Here is a 17537-nt window from a genome sequence, read left to right on the forward strand (position 1 = left end):
CTTGCCTTTGATGCCAATTTTGTGTATAATGTCCAACAATTTCAATCTATCAACTGTTTCGAAGGCCCGTTTAAAGTCTAAGAAGGGCCTTGCCTCTGATGCCAATTTTGGGCATAATGTCCAACAATTTCAATCTATCAACTGTTTCGAAGGCCCCTTTCAAGTCTAAAAAGACAGAGACCACAACTTTTTTGTCTAATATATTCTCTTTCCATTCTGCAATTACCATGTTAAGCGCCTTTTCACATGCATTGCTTTTTCTGAATCCCGATTGTTCTGGTCTAATCTCTTTGTGTTTGTCTTGATATGCTACCAGTTGACTTTTCACCACTACTTCCACAATTTTCTCATCTGCGGCTAAAGTATTTATTGCGCGTAGCTCCTCCGGTTTCACTATGCTCTTTACTTATTCCACGGGTACTATGACACTTTCCAGCAATTAGGAACAATGCTACTGTTTATTGATTAATTAATAATATCCTTGTAAAAGTTACTAATGTACACCGTGGCATCCTTGAAGAAACCCTCAGATAAGAGCTTTTCTCCGCCATATTTGTTTTTAAATGACTTAGTAATACCTAATTACAAGAGACAAGATATCTTGGACCATTCAATCGTTTGAACCATTCAAAACTCCACGGCCGGACGGAGTTACACCTATAAAAATAAATGTAAGGCGCGATAACCTCCGAAGAGATCTAAGGCCGAGCTTCTCCTCCAATTTGCGTCGTGCTCCTCTTGCTTTTCCCTATAAATTGGCCGGACGGTACCTACATGTTTTATGCCGACTCCGAACGGCATCCGCAAGGCAGATGAGTTTTCACTGAGAGCTTTTCATGGCAGAAATACACCCGGAGCGCTTGCCAAACACTGCCGAGGGGCGACCCTGCTTAGAAAAATTTTCTTCTAATTGAAAAACCTTATTTCTAAAATTTTGATATTGCTTTGCCCGGGGTGTGAACCCAGGGCATACGGTGTGGTAGGCGGAGCACACTACCATCACACCACGGTGGCCGCAAACCTGACCTATACAACTGCAAAAATCACTGGAATGCAGCACAAACTGGCTATACGCTATAATAGGAGGTGTCGTGGCACTTAACCACATCCCACGTATATGGAAAAGATCTAAAGTGGTATTTATTCACAAGGCAGGCAAAAAATTCCACGGGAAACCAAAAGGCTTCAGGTTCGTCAGTACGGGAACTCCCCAAGGTAAAGTCCTATCCCCTCTGCTGTGTGTCTTGGCTGCTAAGGGACATGGAGGAGGCTGTAAAGTTATAGCATATGCTCACGACTTTGCCTTGGTGATACGTGGGAAGTTTCCACAAACTCTCTGCGATATTATGCAGGTGGAATTAAGAAGGGTCGAAGCATGAGCCGCTGATAATGGTCTGAGCATGAACCCAAATAAAAGGGAGCTGGTGCTCTTTACGAAGAAGTATAAGATACCACCTCTCTTAACTCCGGTGCTGCCAAACACAGTGCTTAAGTTAAGTGAGTCCGCCAAATATCTATGGCTCATAAAAAAAAAAAAAATAAATGTAAGGCGCGATAACCTCCGAAGAGATCTAAGGCCGAGCTTCTCTTCCAATTTGCGTCGTGCTCCTCTTGATTTTCCCTACAAATTGGCCGGACGGGACCTACATGTTTTATGCCGACTCCGAACGGCATCTGCAAAGCAGATGAGTTTTCACTGAGAGCTTTTCATGGCAGAAATACACCCGGAGTGCTTGCCAAACACTGCCGAGGGGCGACCCCGCTTAGAAAAATTTTCTTCTAATTGAAAAATCTTATTTCTAAAATTTTGTTGTTGCTTTGCCCGGGAGTTGAACCCAGGGCATACGGTGTGATAGGCGGAGCACGCTACCATCACACCACGGTGGCTACCGGTCTATGGCTCACACTAGATAAAAATTGAACTGGACACGGAACGTGTCCGTAAGGCCACGGTTGCCCTCTACACATGTAAAGGGGCAATTGGACTGAAATGGAGTATGTCCGCTATGATAGTGCATTGGATATAAACGGCCATAGTTAGGCCAATATTGCTATACGGGGTGGCAATATGGTGGCCCGCACTGAATGAATCCTCGACGGTTCTTGCTCTTCAAAAGGTGCAAAGATCTGTTCTTCTATGCATAAGTAAGCCATCCGCACAAAAATACTGAATCTAATACCCATAGATTTAGTAGGCATAAAATATGCAGCACGTGCAGCTATTAAACAAAAATTATAATAAATGTAAGGCGCGATAACCTCCGAAGAGATCTAAGGCCGAGCTTCTCTTCCAATTTGCGTCGTGCTCCTCTTGATTTTCCCTACAAATTGGCCGGACGGGACCTACATGTTTTATGCCGAACGGCATCTGCAAGGCAGATGAGTTTTCACTGAGAGCTTTTCATGGCAGAAATACACTCGGAGCGCTTGCCAGTCACTGCCGAGGGGCGACCCCGCTTAGAAAAATTTTCTTCTAATTTAAAAACCTTATATCTTAAATTTTGATGTTGCTTTGCCCGGGAGTTGAACCCAGGGCATACGGTGTGATAGGCGGAGCATGCTACCATCACACCACGGTGGCTGCCATTGCATTGTGCAGCTATTAGGCTGAGAAAACTGACTGCATGGTCTCACTGCAACCATACTGGAATTCTCGACAGATTCTGTTTACAAAAAGGACAGTTTTCCGCAAACCACATACCAACTTTAACAAGGGATACGAGATATTAATCCCTGAGAGGGAACAGTGGGTTAATGACCTAGATTGGCACACTGACAGCATTCAGATTTACACAGATGGATCTAAACTGGATAACAGGGTCGGAGGGGGTGTGTATTCAGAACGATTTGACATACAAAGATCGTTTCGCCTTCCGGATTCCTGTGGCATATTTCAGGCCGAGCTTGCGACCATACAAGACGCTGTGGACTGCCCTAAACAGAAGGCAGTCTCTGAAGCACATTTATATTTTCTCAGACAGTCAAGCAGCGCTGAAAGCCCTTGACTCTGCCACAACTAATTCTGACTTTAGTAGTAGGCTGTCGCAGATCACTTAACGTAATGGTTGAACAGTTTACTCTGCATCTGGTATGGGTTCCGAGACATAAGGGCATACCAGGTAATGAGATGGCGGATGAGCTTGCAAGAAAGGGTACCTCCCTTCCACTTTCGCCATTCTCCAAGAGGTTGGGCCTGCCGCTCTCCACCTGCAAGCTCAAGATAAAGGAGGCTCCACTGATGGAAGCGGGAGCCAGGTGGAAGCATCATGAGAGATGCCACACGGCAAAACTCACATGGCCGGAATGGAATGAGAAGAGATTGCGAGAGCTTCTCGCCCTCCGTAAGAGGGATTTTCCCTCAGTTGTTGGTCTTCTCGCTGGTCACGTTTGTATTGGACCGCATGCGGAAGGGATTAAAAAAAAAAAATAAATGTAAGGCGCGATAACCTCCGAAGAGATCTAAGGCCGAGCTTCTCTTCCAATTTGCGTCGTGCTCCTCTTGATTTTCCCTACAAATTGGCCGAACGGGACCTACATGTTTTATACCGACTCCGAACGGCATCTGCAAGGCAGATGAGTTTTCACTGAGAGCTTTTCATGGCAGAAATACACCCGGAGCGCTTGCCAAACACTGCCGAGGGGCGACCCCGCTTAGAAAAATTTTCTTCTAATTGAAAAACCTTATTTCTAAAATTTTGATGTTGCTTTGCCCGGGAGTTGAACCCAGGGCATAAGATGTGATAGGCGGAGCACGCTACCATCACACCACGATGGCCGCCAAGGAAGGGATTGGCGCTCCATTTAATGATGCAGATCGGGTACGTTCCGGGAACAAGCACCATTAAAGTACTAGGCCGACCATCTCGGGAGTGATTTAGTATGAAAACATGAAACCTTCTAGGCAATCCCGTTGATTCTACACAACTTAATATTATTTTGAGGGAAAGCCGCAAACGCAGAAAGGTGTTCTGTGGAACAAAATTTTTAGTTTCCGCTTTCTGATTCTAAAAACGTAGCTCGACACGAGTCTTTTGATACCACCTTTGTTTAGTTTAGTTTAGTTGCCTTTTTTGGTTTTGGAAATCAAATCTTCACATTCCAATTAGTGGCAAGAGGACTTGGATGCCTCTAGTTAAAGCGCCGGAATAATTAATGAACTGTCATTTCGATGACAGCATGAAACGTCGATGTGTTAGTGGAGAGGGAAAAAAGCTTTGAATATGTGGGTGAAGTAGTCACCTCTGGCTTGTAGGGAACTAGCTACAGCACAGGGTGTACCGAAAAGCGGAGACACATAGTGTCTAACCTATAGCTGAATCAGTTGCGACGAGTTGTGGACACGCACCATTTTAAGAGGTGATACAGAGAATTAGTGTAGAGGTGAAACATAGACACATATTTTAGTTACATCTGAGTATAATGCCTATTGAAATTAAGTAGTACTAATTTTATGCGCAGCAATTTCAGAGGTATATTTAAAGTTTGACTCTTACTTACTTACTTACTTAATTGGCGCTTAACCGTCTAAACGGTTATGGCCGTCCAACAAGGCACGCCAGTCGCTCCTTCGCTCCGCCAACCGGCGCCAATTGGTCACACCAAGGTAGTTTAAATCGTTTTCCACCTGGTCCTTCCAACGGAGTGGGGGCCGCCCTCTACCTCTGCTTCCATAGCCGGGTTCCGATAGAAACACTTTCTTGGCCGGAGCATCATCTTTCATTCGCATAACATGGCCTAGTCAGCGCAGCCGCTGCGTTTTAATTCGCTGGACTATGTGGATGTTTGCGTATAGCTCGTACAGTTCATCATTAAATCTTCTTCGGTACTCGCCATCGCCAATGCGTAGAGGTCCATAAATCTTTCGAAGAACTTTTCTCTCGAACACTCCCAAAGCCGCTTCACCTGCTGTTGTCATGATCCATGTTTCTGCCCCATATAGCAGGACGGGTACGATAATTGACTTGTACAGTAGTATTTTCGTTCGCCGGGAGAGGACCTAACTTTTCAATTGCCTACCTAGTCCAAAGTTGCATTTATTGGCAAGATTGATTCTTCGCTGAATTTCAGTGCTGATGTTGTTGCTAGTGTTGATGCTGGTTCCCAACTAAACGAAGTCTTTTACTATTTCGAAATTATAGCTGCCAACAGTAGCGTGGTTGCCAAGGCGTGTATGCGGTGATTCTTTGCTCGATGACAGCAGGTACTTCGTTTTGTCCTCATTCGCCTTAACATTCCATATAAAGTTTAAGCGTAAACGTATATAGATGGAATATACAGATAATATTTTAAAAATCTTTAAATATCATTGATATACGACGTAAATAATATCTGTGCAAGTACCGAACCTTGTGGCAATGCAATATTACGTCCAAAACCGATGAAATTGCTTTTCCGATTATTGTCCTCTGCTTTCTTTCACTCAAATAATTTCGGAACCATAGGGCCTTGCCTCTGATGCCAATTTTGGGTATAATGTCCAACAATTTCAATCTATCAACTGTTTCGAAGGCCCGTTTAAAGTCTAAGAAGGGCCTTGCCTCTGATGCCAATATTGGGCATAATGTCCAACAATTTCAATCTATCAACTGTTTCGAAGGCCCCTTTCAAGTCTAAAAAGACAGAGACCACAACTTTTTAGTCTGATATATTCTCTTTCCATTCTGCAATTACCATGTTAAGCGCCTTTTCACATGAATGGCTTTTTCTGAATCCCGATTGTTCTGGCCTAATCTCTTTGAGTTTATCTTGATATGCCACCGGTTGACTATTCACCACTACTTCCACAATTTTCTCATCTGCGGGTAAAGTATTTATTGGGCGTAGCTCCTCCGGTTTCATTATGCTCTTTACTTATTCCACGGGTACTATTGATGACACTTTCCAGCAATTAGGAACAATGCTACTGTTTATTGATTAATTAATAATATCCTTGTAAAAGTTACGAATGTACACCGTGGCATCCTTGAAGATACCCTCAGATAAGAGCTTTTCTATACAACTGCAAAAATCACTGGAATGCAGCACAAATTGGCTATACGCTATAATAGGAGGTGTCGTGGCACTTAACCACATCCCACGTATATGGAAAAGATCTAAATTGGTATTTTTTCCCAAAGCAGGCAAAGCATGCTACGCGAAACCAAAGAGCTTCAGATTCGTCAGTACGGGAACTCCCCAAGTTGAAGTCCTATCCCATCTCCTGTGTGTCTTGGCTGCTAAGGGACATGGAGGAGGCTGTAAAGTTATAGCATGTGCTGACGACCTTGCCTTGGTGATAAGTGGGAAGTTACCACAAACTCTCTGCGATATTATGCAGGTGGAATTAACAAGGGTCGAAGCATGGACCACTGATAATGGTCTGGGCATGAACCCAAATAAAACGGAGCTGGTGCTCTTTACGAAGAAGTATAAGATACCACCTCTCTCAACTCCGGTGCTGGCAAACACAGTGCTTAAGTTAAGTGAGTCCGCCAAATATCTATGGCTCACACTTGATAAAAAATTGAACGGTACACAAATTGAACTGGACACGGAACTTGTCCGTAAGGCCACGGTTGCCCTCTACACATGTAAAGGGGCAATTGGACTGAAATGGAGTACGTCCGCTATGATAGTGCATTGGATATACACGGCCATAGTTAGGCCCGCACTAAATAAGTCCTCGACGGTTCTTGCTCTTCAAAAGGTGCAAAGATCTTCACTTCTATGCATAAGCAGAGCCATCCGCACAAAAATACTGAACCTACTAACCATAGATATAGTAGGCATAAAATATGCAGCATTTGCAGCTCTTAGGCTGAGGAAACTGACTGCATGGTCTCACTGCAACCATACTGAAATTCTCGACAGATTCTGCATACCAGAATGGACAGATTTCTGCCAACCACATACCAACTTTAACAAGGGATACGAGATGGAACAGTGGGTTAATGACCCAGATTGGCACACTGACAGCATTCAGATCCACACAGATGGATCTAAACTGGATAACAGGGTCGGAGGGGGTGTGTATTCAAAACGATTGGACATACAAAGATCGTTTCGCCTTCCGGATTCCTGTAGCGTATTTCAGGCCGAGTTTGCGACCATACAAGACGCTGTGGACTGCCCTAGGCAGAAGGCAGTCTCTGAAGCACATTTATATTTTCTCAGACAGTCAAGCAGCGCTGAAAGCCCTTGACTCTGTCACAACTAATTCTCACTTTAGTAGTAGGCTATCGCAGATCACTTAATGTAATGGCTGAACAGTTTACTCTGCATCTGGTATGGGTTCCGAGATATAAGGGCATACCAGGTAATGAGATGGCGGATGAGCTTGCAAGAAAGGGTACCTCCCTTCCACTTTCGCCATCCTGCAAGAGGTTGGGCCTGCCGCTCTCCACCTGCAAGCCTAAGATAAAGGAGGCCCTACTGATGGAAGCGCGAGCGAGGTGGAAGCATCATGAGAGATGCCACACGGCAAAACTCACATGGCCGGAATGGAATGAGAAGAGATCGCGAGAGCTTCTCACCCTCCGTAAGAGGAATTTTTCCCCAGTTGTAGGTCTTCTCACTGGTCACGTTTGTAATGGACCGCATGCGGAGGGGATTGGCGCTCCATTTAATGATTATTGTAGAAGCTGCGACAACGAAGAAGAGCCTGAAGCTGTTAGCTATCTACTCTGCGAATGGCCAGCGCTTGGTAGAGTAGGCAATGTTTTAAGAGCAAGATATTTCTTGTAGATCTGACTGATATAGCTGGGGTCAATACACGGAGCTTAGTTAGCTTCACAAACTCAGCGAAGTGGTTTGATTAGGAGAGTAGGAACAAATCCGTGTGGTTTCACAGTGGGCCTATAAAGGTCTAGGTGTGCCGCTCCGATGCGGACGGCAGCCACTTGAACCTAACCTAACCTACTGATATTCATTATATCATCTAACTCGATGGCTCTGAAATGAAATAATTATTTTTTTTGTTGTTATATCGGCCTACTGCTTTGTAAGATCGCGGCTTCGAATCGAGCTCAAGGCCTAACAATAATTTTTTATCATTATTATTGTTATGATAAATTTTTCCTTGTTAATACATCCCAGAGCACGGGGAAAAAAGTGTCAATAAAATATGACACTATGGCAGCATTGCCATCAAACAAGTCCAATTTTCACATACATTCTGCAATAGATGTCGCATTGTTGTGAATATTAATTGGCACGAACCAGAATAGAAGTAGGATTAATGAAGACAAACAAAAAACCGCTGTGATGGCTGAATGGTTATAGCAACGGCGCCTAAACGTTGCCGATGAAGGAATTTAGCAGTTCCCGAAATGGATCTATACAACGAGCTTTTGCAGTTGTCTAAAAATTTTTTCTTTCTTCTATTCTAATTTAAAAATTTTTTTAATTGAGGAAAAATGTATCATAACAATAATAATGATAAAAAATTATTGTTAGGCCTTGAGCTCGATTCGAACCCGCGATCTTACAAATCAGTAGGCCGATATAACAACAAAAATTGTTAATACATCCCAGAGCACTGGGGAAAAAGTATCAATAAAATATGACACTATGGCAGCATTGCCATCAAACAAGTCCACTTTTCACATACATTCTGCAACAGATGTCGCAGTGTTGTGAATATCAATTGGCACGAACCAGAATAGAAGTAGGATTAATGAAGACAAACAAAAAACCGCTGTGATGGCTGAATGGTTATAGCAGCGGCGCCTAAACGTTGCCGATGAAGGAATTTAGCAGTTCCCGAAATGGATCTATATAGCGAGCTTTCGCAGTTGTCTAAAAAATTTTTTCTTTCTTCTATTCTATTTAAAAATTTTTTCAATTAAGGAAAAATTTATCATAACAATAATAGTGATAAAAAATTATTGTTAGGCCTTGAGCTCGATTCGAACCCATGAAATGATTCAATTGTGGTAAAATGATTTTCGTATATTTCGTCCGTTCTAGGCAATTCTTCGATACTATTACCCGTATTATGAACACATACCATACACGATAAACGCTTGCAATCTGGGCTCGAATTACACATTTTGTGATCGAAACGGCAATCGTGCGAATAAAGATTACGTGACTCATTGGTATTATGAGGTACGCTCAGTAACGTATTACAAATCACAGACATAAGATTGTGCATTGCGCATGTAAACAAAAGATCAGCTGTTTTTGATAACGGAGAAATAGCTCATTTTCATTTATCCGCGCTTTGATATACATATATTTGGCGTTATTTGTGAGAGTTTTAATTAAATAAATTTATTAATAATGCTTTGTTCTGTGTTTGGGTGTAATAACAACAACAGGAAAACCAGTGAAAACAAAAGGAGATTTTTCCATTTTCCAAAGTTCGTTATTTTATTAGTAATACTTTGACTCATACTTTGCAAGAAAATTTGTAGAATAGAAATTGCATGTTTATATTAAAGTAAGTTAATATGTGTGTATAAGACTTAATTTGTGCAATACCTCCTGACGATTTCTTTCGACGTTAATACCTTTACGTATACGTGTTCCAGGGAGAAGCTAAAGAAAAAAGTAATAACATATAAAAACAATTTTGCAAAGCAGTTGGCAGAAGTGAAGCGTTTACGAATTTGCGTAAAAAAATCGGAGTTCCATCGAATCAATTGGTTTTACTTTCTTGTATATAGTTATGTATTAGAAATAATTAATGATCTTTGCCTCCGGTATAAAAACTAAAAACTGGGAACAAAAGGAAAAATTGGCTGGAAGAGGGCATTGCCAAGTCAGTCGCACTGTACTCAGCGAGCCCAACAGCGTATAAATTGTTAAGGAGAAAGAAATTCCCTCAGTAGTCAAGCTATTAACGGCAGCGACGGAGTTGACCGAAGCTCAAAAAACGTGTGTCCTGAGTTTCGACGAAATGAAAGTTCGAAAGGTTTTCTGTTATGACAGGTCGTCCGACTCAACATTGCCTCCTGCTAACTATGTTCAAGTGGCAATGCTAAGAGGAGAATCAATACACAAATTTAATTTAAATAGCTTAGTTCTGACTTTATTTTATTAAGGTTTAATATGCAAATGGAAACAACCCGTGCTTTAGCAATATGACTGCCCAATGGCGCAGAGTATTTTGTGGAATATTTTATCAACGGTCAAGAGATGTGGGTACAATATTGTTGCCATTGTAAGCGATTTGGGTGGATGCAATAGAGGATTATACACAGAGCTTGAAGTTGATATGGACATGGAATAGTGTGAACGCAGGGAATAACACCTTTTTTCTTCAACAGGTTTTCACACGACGGTGAGAGAATTGTGGTTTTCGCAGATGTACCGCATTTAAAAAACTTATTAGGAGTAATTTTTGTGACCATGGTTTCCTTATAAATGGAAAGGAAGTTAAAAAGAACATCATTTCAAAAATACTTAGCCTTTCTTCCAGTGATCTATAAATAACGCACAAAATTTCGGAGAATAACCTAACTGTAAAAGGAGCAAAAAGTGAAAAAGTGAAGCTAGCAACAAATGTTCTCTCACACGGTTGCTCAAGCCCTTTCGCGAGCGGGTACGCTGGGATTATTAGGCGAAGAAAACTGGGAGGAGTGTTATAAGCTTTTTAAAATTGTGAGTTAAATCATACTATTTTTTACTTATGTATGTACATATAATATATTTGTAGACAAATGACTGGTTTGACATTATGAACGTTAGAAGACCCAAGGAAGGTGCCAGAGAACGTTTGCATGCATATGGGCTAGTGTTAAATATGCAAAACAATATTTTGGATCAAATGTCTGAGTTGGTTTTATCGATGAGCGTTGGTAAAGCAATTTATTTATATCCATTTCAAAAAGGTAAACTTGCATATAATTTAATAAATTTTATGAGCATGCCTGAAATTGTCAAAAATTATGAGATAAGTCAAAAGATGATTGCATTCAGTCACATTTCTATCTACCTCCATTTCACATTACTTGCAGGAATCCTTCAATGCAACAATGCTCTAAAATTGTTATTGGCAGATTTACGTGAAAAGTTCAACATAGATTACATCTTGACATATCGTCTTAATCAAGATGTTCTCGAGAACTTTTTTGGCGTTATAAGGGCGAAGGGAGGGCTTCATGATCACCCTGATCGCCAAGAATGGAGTTTTTTCGGACGGAGGAAACGTTGAAGTCGATGACACCCCAGATTTGGAAGGAAATTATTTGCCTTACCGGTAAATATATAGAAACAATTTTTATATTAACGATAGTCAGTTTTACGAAATAATTAAATAATATTTGTTGCATTTTATATGAACTATGTGATTTGATTGATAAATTAAATGTTAAAATAATTGGAAAAAACCCATGTGATAGCTATAATAATAAATAAGAATTTATTGACTAACAGGTACTGAAATACCAAAGTTAAAAATTGAGAGAATGTTTCGTAATACTAACGTTTATATTCATTGTCTAAAATAAAACAAATTACAATAACATTTACATGTAGATTGTGAAGCTCGTTATTTATATATTTATATTCACATTTTTAGGGAGCATTCTTCATCATTTTATAATTGGCGTAGATTATAAAGACATGCACGACGAAAATGCTGAATTAGAGAGCTTGAACAATGACGGGTTGGAAAGTATGGCGGGATATATTTGTCGCAGACCCCGGGAAGAAAACCCCGAGGTTTGCGTTGATCCACAGTATGATTAAACTTATACTTGGACAGATCATATTTCTGAAGGAGGTCTCTCAAAGCCAACATATTTGATGATGGACCAAATGAGATCAATGCGAGCTATATTTGACGACGTAAATGGCAGAAGCTTGTATATATGTGAAGACTATATCAAAAAGCACGTAGACCTAAGTAGTCACGTAAATAGTAGTAAAAAAATTAAGGAACTGTTTTTTAGAATACGGGCATTGAACAAAACAATAGCGGACAACTCGTATAACATGAGACGCAAATTAAAAAATACAGTCACATAAAGAAAACATTTTTATTATACATCCCAACAGGCATTTCTGTAAATGTTTTTAAAAGTAGCTTCCCACATAGCATATGGAAGATTGATTAAAGTATAAATCACCACAATGAGACATTTTCGACTCCTTTTGACGACTAAAAACTGTTTAATCAACTCTGTGATCAAAAGAAGACTCGAAATCGACTCTCTCTTATGAGTGAAATATGATTTATTGAAAAATGATGGTAAATATGACTCGAAAAAAACTAAATACTGATTAGAAATATGGGTTAAAAGAGGCTGACCAAGTGTAGTCTCGCGTAGGGTACCATTTTCTCCCGACGAGGGAGTCTTTTCTGATCAGAAAATGAGCGCATATATGCTTATTTTGATCATGCTGGAGACTCGAAAAAGACTCTAATATGATTAATAATTTAAAAAAATGCTGGGTCAGTTAAAGTAAAATTGCTGTGTTAAACAATATATAAGCGTTTTCAATATTAAGTACATTTTAATGTTTTTCAGAAAACATTTTGTAAGCGTTGAGGACAAATGTTCATAAATATTTTAACTGTGAAAGTAAATTGTAAATGTTAACAAAAAAACACAAAAATTTATTTTTCAAGTTTCGATTATTTCACGCTAATTTCTAAACAATTTGTATACAAAATATCAACGTTTTGTAAGGTAAGATATGTATGTAAGAAGATCTTAAAGGGTCTAAACACTATCAACCATTTATTTATTTATAGGTCTACGAATTTAAAAATTAATGAGACTATACATAATTTCGGATACAGAAGTAAACAAAGTGAACGAAACTTATATGAATATTTAATTAAACCTGAATTTTAAATACTTAAATTAGAAATCAACAGAAGAAAAAAGGAAGTTGTACATGAATTACACGTGAATTTATATTATTTAGGCCACCAGCCTAAATATTCGCTACCACCCTAATGCACATTTTTTGGCAATATTATTATTTACCGGTAACGGCCCACCCCTGCCGAGCGCTAACTTCAAAGGGGAAAAACTCGACGAAAGTTAGCTATCGGCAGGTGGTGCGGACCTTTTTCGTTTTTAATTCTTTTTTTCTATTTTGGAACGTTCAAGAGCCAGCAGCTAGCCCCAGGTGAGTTTCCTAACTTTTTTTCGAGTGTACATCTTAAATTTTAAACTGTGTTCTAAATTGTGAACTGCCAAGTGAATTTATTTCGTATAATTAAACTTCTTGCCATTGTCACTTAAATTTTAATTTTTAATTTTCTATTTGCAATTAATCACTTGCATACATTTGAATGTGTCAAGTGCATTTGGTAGTTCGATTAATTTCTTTCTAATTGCACTCCGGCATATTCACTCGGAATTGCTATCTATATTGTGAAATTAATTAGCTTTCCTGACGACCAGGAAGTTTGTGAGTGTTTCACTTTGATAGGCAATTATTGTAAAATATTTATCGTTTATAAATAAATTGTAACGAATCGGTACTAATTCTTCTCTTTTTATTTCTTTTATTTGCGTGCGATCGCGCCCCACGACCCGGGTGCCACATTCCCCCGCAACATTTGGTCCATTCGTGCCGAGAAAATTTAAGTCGGAGAAAACAGCACTTTTTTATAAAATTTTGGCCAATTTTTCATCTTTGGATAATTAAACAAAAGTTAAGGAGGCTATTATTTACATACATAAAACCAGCGAAAACACAAAACAAGCGAGCACACATACAGCCACAAATCATCACATCATACAGCTAAAACGAATAAAAGCATCATTCGATATCACATACATTGGCATCACATCATACAGTCCACTAATATTATCGTCAAACCGAAATCACATCTCGTCAGCGCACAACATCAAACAGTCCCCCTGCAAAAATCGTTGGACCATGTGGTCCACTGGAGTACTTACCATTCTACTCCACTGTAATGCAGCGATGGACCAACTCATATTTCTACACGAACATGTTGTAAGCCGATCATTGCTCGTTTTTAACGATTGTAATCACTACACGATGTTTATTGGACTGTGGGTACTCCATGGATTACTCTGATGTAATGCGGAGCTGGAGTATATGGTCCGGTCCTAGGACATCGCAATGTTAATATTTTTTGTATGACTTGTGGTTAATTTTGGAGCATTCGCTTGGTCCATAGCGAGTACTCCATACATGCATGCATGGAGTACTCGCGATTTTTGCAGGGCCACTCATCTACATCACATACAATCAAATAGCTTCATCACATCATCACATTACTCAGTTCATCACATCATCACATCACTCAGTCCATCACATCAACACATCGCTACACATCGATCAAATAAAAACTTAAGGTACGTACGTGGTTGCTTGGTTGCACAAAAACATTTTTTTTTGGTTGCGTGATTTTACGCACGGAAAGTGTTTTTAGTTGCGTGATTTTACGCACGGAAAGTGCATTCCGTGTTAGATATAATAAAGGCAAAGCAAGTGAAATTGCTAAATTTCGTGTTTTAAACACACCAATCGCCTTTTGACGATCGGGTAATTCCCCCCACCAGTGGTAAGGGTTACTCGACACCGCTCAAGGCAGACAGTCAGTGAATTTTTTTTTGTTTTTTTTTTCACATTCATCACTGCACCGTGTTGTACCCCTCGTCGTCACATACGTTGACAAAACTTCCTAGTCAGGAACCATTTTTTCACTTGGTTGATAGCCTTAGCTTATCTATCACAGAATTCGCTTTATTAATCAGTTTGCGAGCTGGAATAATACCAAAAGCCAAAAAAGTATCACTACGTTGGGTGGCTAGTGGCTTGATCACACAATTAAAACTGATCGCGTTATATTATAAAGCTGTATTTTTCTCAATTTTTCTTAATAAATACTTTAAATCGTAATTTTCCACAGTAAGTTGGATAAACAAATTTATTTTTTATATTGCGAAAGATCCCTGGTTGGCTACTCGGGAATACTCAGCGTTCACTTTCACCTTGTATTCACATTAAATCCTCGTCAGGATTTCTATCTGTGTTTAACATCACTAGGTATACACATTAAATCCACGTCGGGATTTCTATCTGTGGTTAAAATTTCTAGAATTACACACATTAAATCCACAGGATTTCGATTTGTGGTTCAAATCTCGAGGTTGACACACTATATCCACATCGGGATTACATCTGCGTTGTTTTAACTTTTTTTAGACACGCTAAGTTTTCAGAAAATATTTCTATCTGTGTCCAATACACCCTTTAGACACATTAAATATTTGCAGCAATTTCTCTTCTCTGCATTGCACATCACTGTAGACACATTAAATCCTCGTCAGGATTTCTATCTGTGCTTGATATCACTTTGTACACACTAGAACCTTTCAGGATTTCTATCTGTGCTGCATATCAGTACATGCACATTAAATCCTCGTCAGGATTTCTATCTATATCACTGTATACACATTAAATCCTCGTCAGTATTTCTATCTGTGGCTTACATAATCCTCGTGAGGATCTCTATAAGTGGTTCATATCACTGGCCACACATTACACTCACGTCAAGATTTACATCTGATTCATTTTTTCGCTTATCACTAAATTCACATAAGATTGCTTTCTGTGTTATCACATACAATCAGTTCAGAGTTTCAATCCGTGTGTTTTTAAAGATTTTACTTATACAGCACAATCACAGCAGGATTGATAGCTGGGTTACGTTCAAAAAACAAAACACTCTTATAATTTTTGCTGCGGTTGAATACACACCAACGCCACTAAGTCTTTTGCCTTCAAGCTCGACACCTTCAAAGAAACAAAATATTCAGATTAATAAAATCAATGGAGACTTATATTAGATTGACTGATTCCATAGTGGAGTTGAGCAAAATTTCAACTCTGCCCCGGTCGAATCCCGGAACAAGCACACCCTTGCACTACTGCAAGAGGAGCTAAAGGCACTATGGAAGAAGACCAAGTCCACATATGAAGGTCTTCTCAGCAATCCTGAGCTGTCCAAAGAGGAACTCAGCTCGCTAAGAAGAAAGAACAAAAGCTGCTTCGCATGCTACCTACAATGCATGTCTGCTGTGGCGGCTGAAGCATAACTATCACCCCACAGCCGGCAAAAGATGAGGCAAAGGATGAAGACTCTTCGCGCCGTGGACATAAAATGCGGCTGCCGCCCTGCGACACCGATGTATTTAAAGGTGACTACCTTTCCTGGCCAGCCTTTAGAGATATGTTCACGGCCATTTACATCCACAATACCGATCTGAAAGATGTCGAGAAATTATACTATTTAAAACAAAAAACGCAAGGGGAGGTAAAAGAAATAGTGGGTAAGTGCTCATTAACAAACGAGGGGTTTGCAACCGCCTGGAAGAATCTAAGCGACAGGTACGAAAATAAACGTATCCTTGTAAACACACAATTAAAACTTTTATTTAATCTGACGGCAGTCGAGCAGGAGTGTGGAACATTAATCAAAAAATTGCAACGTGAGATCAATAATTGCATTTCTGCGCTACAATGTCATAATATTGACATCACAAATTGGGATGCAATTATAACTTACTTATGCTCCACAAAACTCCCTGAATCTACACTGGCTCTTTGGGAACAGACCGTAGAACGAAAAACAGATATTCCGAAATGGGAGGATATGGACAAATTCCTGTCCAATCGCTTCCAGACATTAGAGACGGTTTCTGATCTTAGGAGTAACAAAACTACAAAAGCACCAAAAGTCAAAATTCGAACTCTAGGGAAAATTCTACAAAACTTGGGGTTTACCAAGCCAGTGTATCCAAATCAGCCTGTAAGATGTGCAACAGTACGGAGCACAAATTACGAAATTGTCAAAAATTCCGTAGGTTGTCTACATCAGGGAAAATCGAGTATGTAAAAAGCAATAGTTATTGTCTGAATTGTCTGTTGGGTGGACACGCCGTGACACGATGCACCAGCCCATTCAACTGCAGCACGTGCCACGCAAGGCACCACACCTTGCTCCATCTCCCGACAGCACAACAAAAGACAACGCCACCGACAACACTCCTTCAACCTCACAACAGGCTAGGGCAAGGATGGAGTCTGATAAAAGACAAGATAGTACTAACAACGTCACGTCGTGTCATGCTAACACAACAAAAGGGTTGTTATTAGGAACAGCGCGGGTTAATATAATCCACAACGGAGTGAAATTTTCCGCTAGAGCGCTGATAGACTCTGGGTCCGAATGCTCTTTCATAACAGAAAGACTAAAGAAGCGAATAAACCTTCCGTCCAAACGTTTGCATGTGCAAGTGTCAGGAATAAACAATACACCATCTGCACAGGTAAAGGAATCATGTTCGATTACAGACCCCTTAGTAAGCATCAATACAGTGGCCCTAGTCCTGCCTCAATTAACAGGGGACCTTCCGACTTGCCAGGTGAGGGCAACGACTCGGCAAGCGTTCCCTGATCTGATTCTGGCGGATAAGAGGTTCTTCATTAATGAACCAGTCGACCTCGTACTTGGAGGCGGCATTTATCCCCAGATAATACTGAACGGTATACGGAAGAACGTTTTAAATACGCTTCTCGCCCAAGAAACCGTCTTCGGTTGGATTTTAACCGGTCGT

This window comes from Eurosta solidaginis, chromosome 1 (genome assembly GCF_040869045.1).
Source record: "Eurosta solidaginis isolate ZX-2024a chromosome 1, ASM4086904v1, whole genome shotgun sequence".
NCBI classification, from domain to species: domain Eukaryota; kingdom Metazoa; phylum Arthropoda; class Insecta; order Diptera; family Tephritidae; genus Eurosta; species Eurosta solidaginis.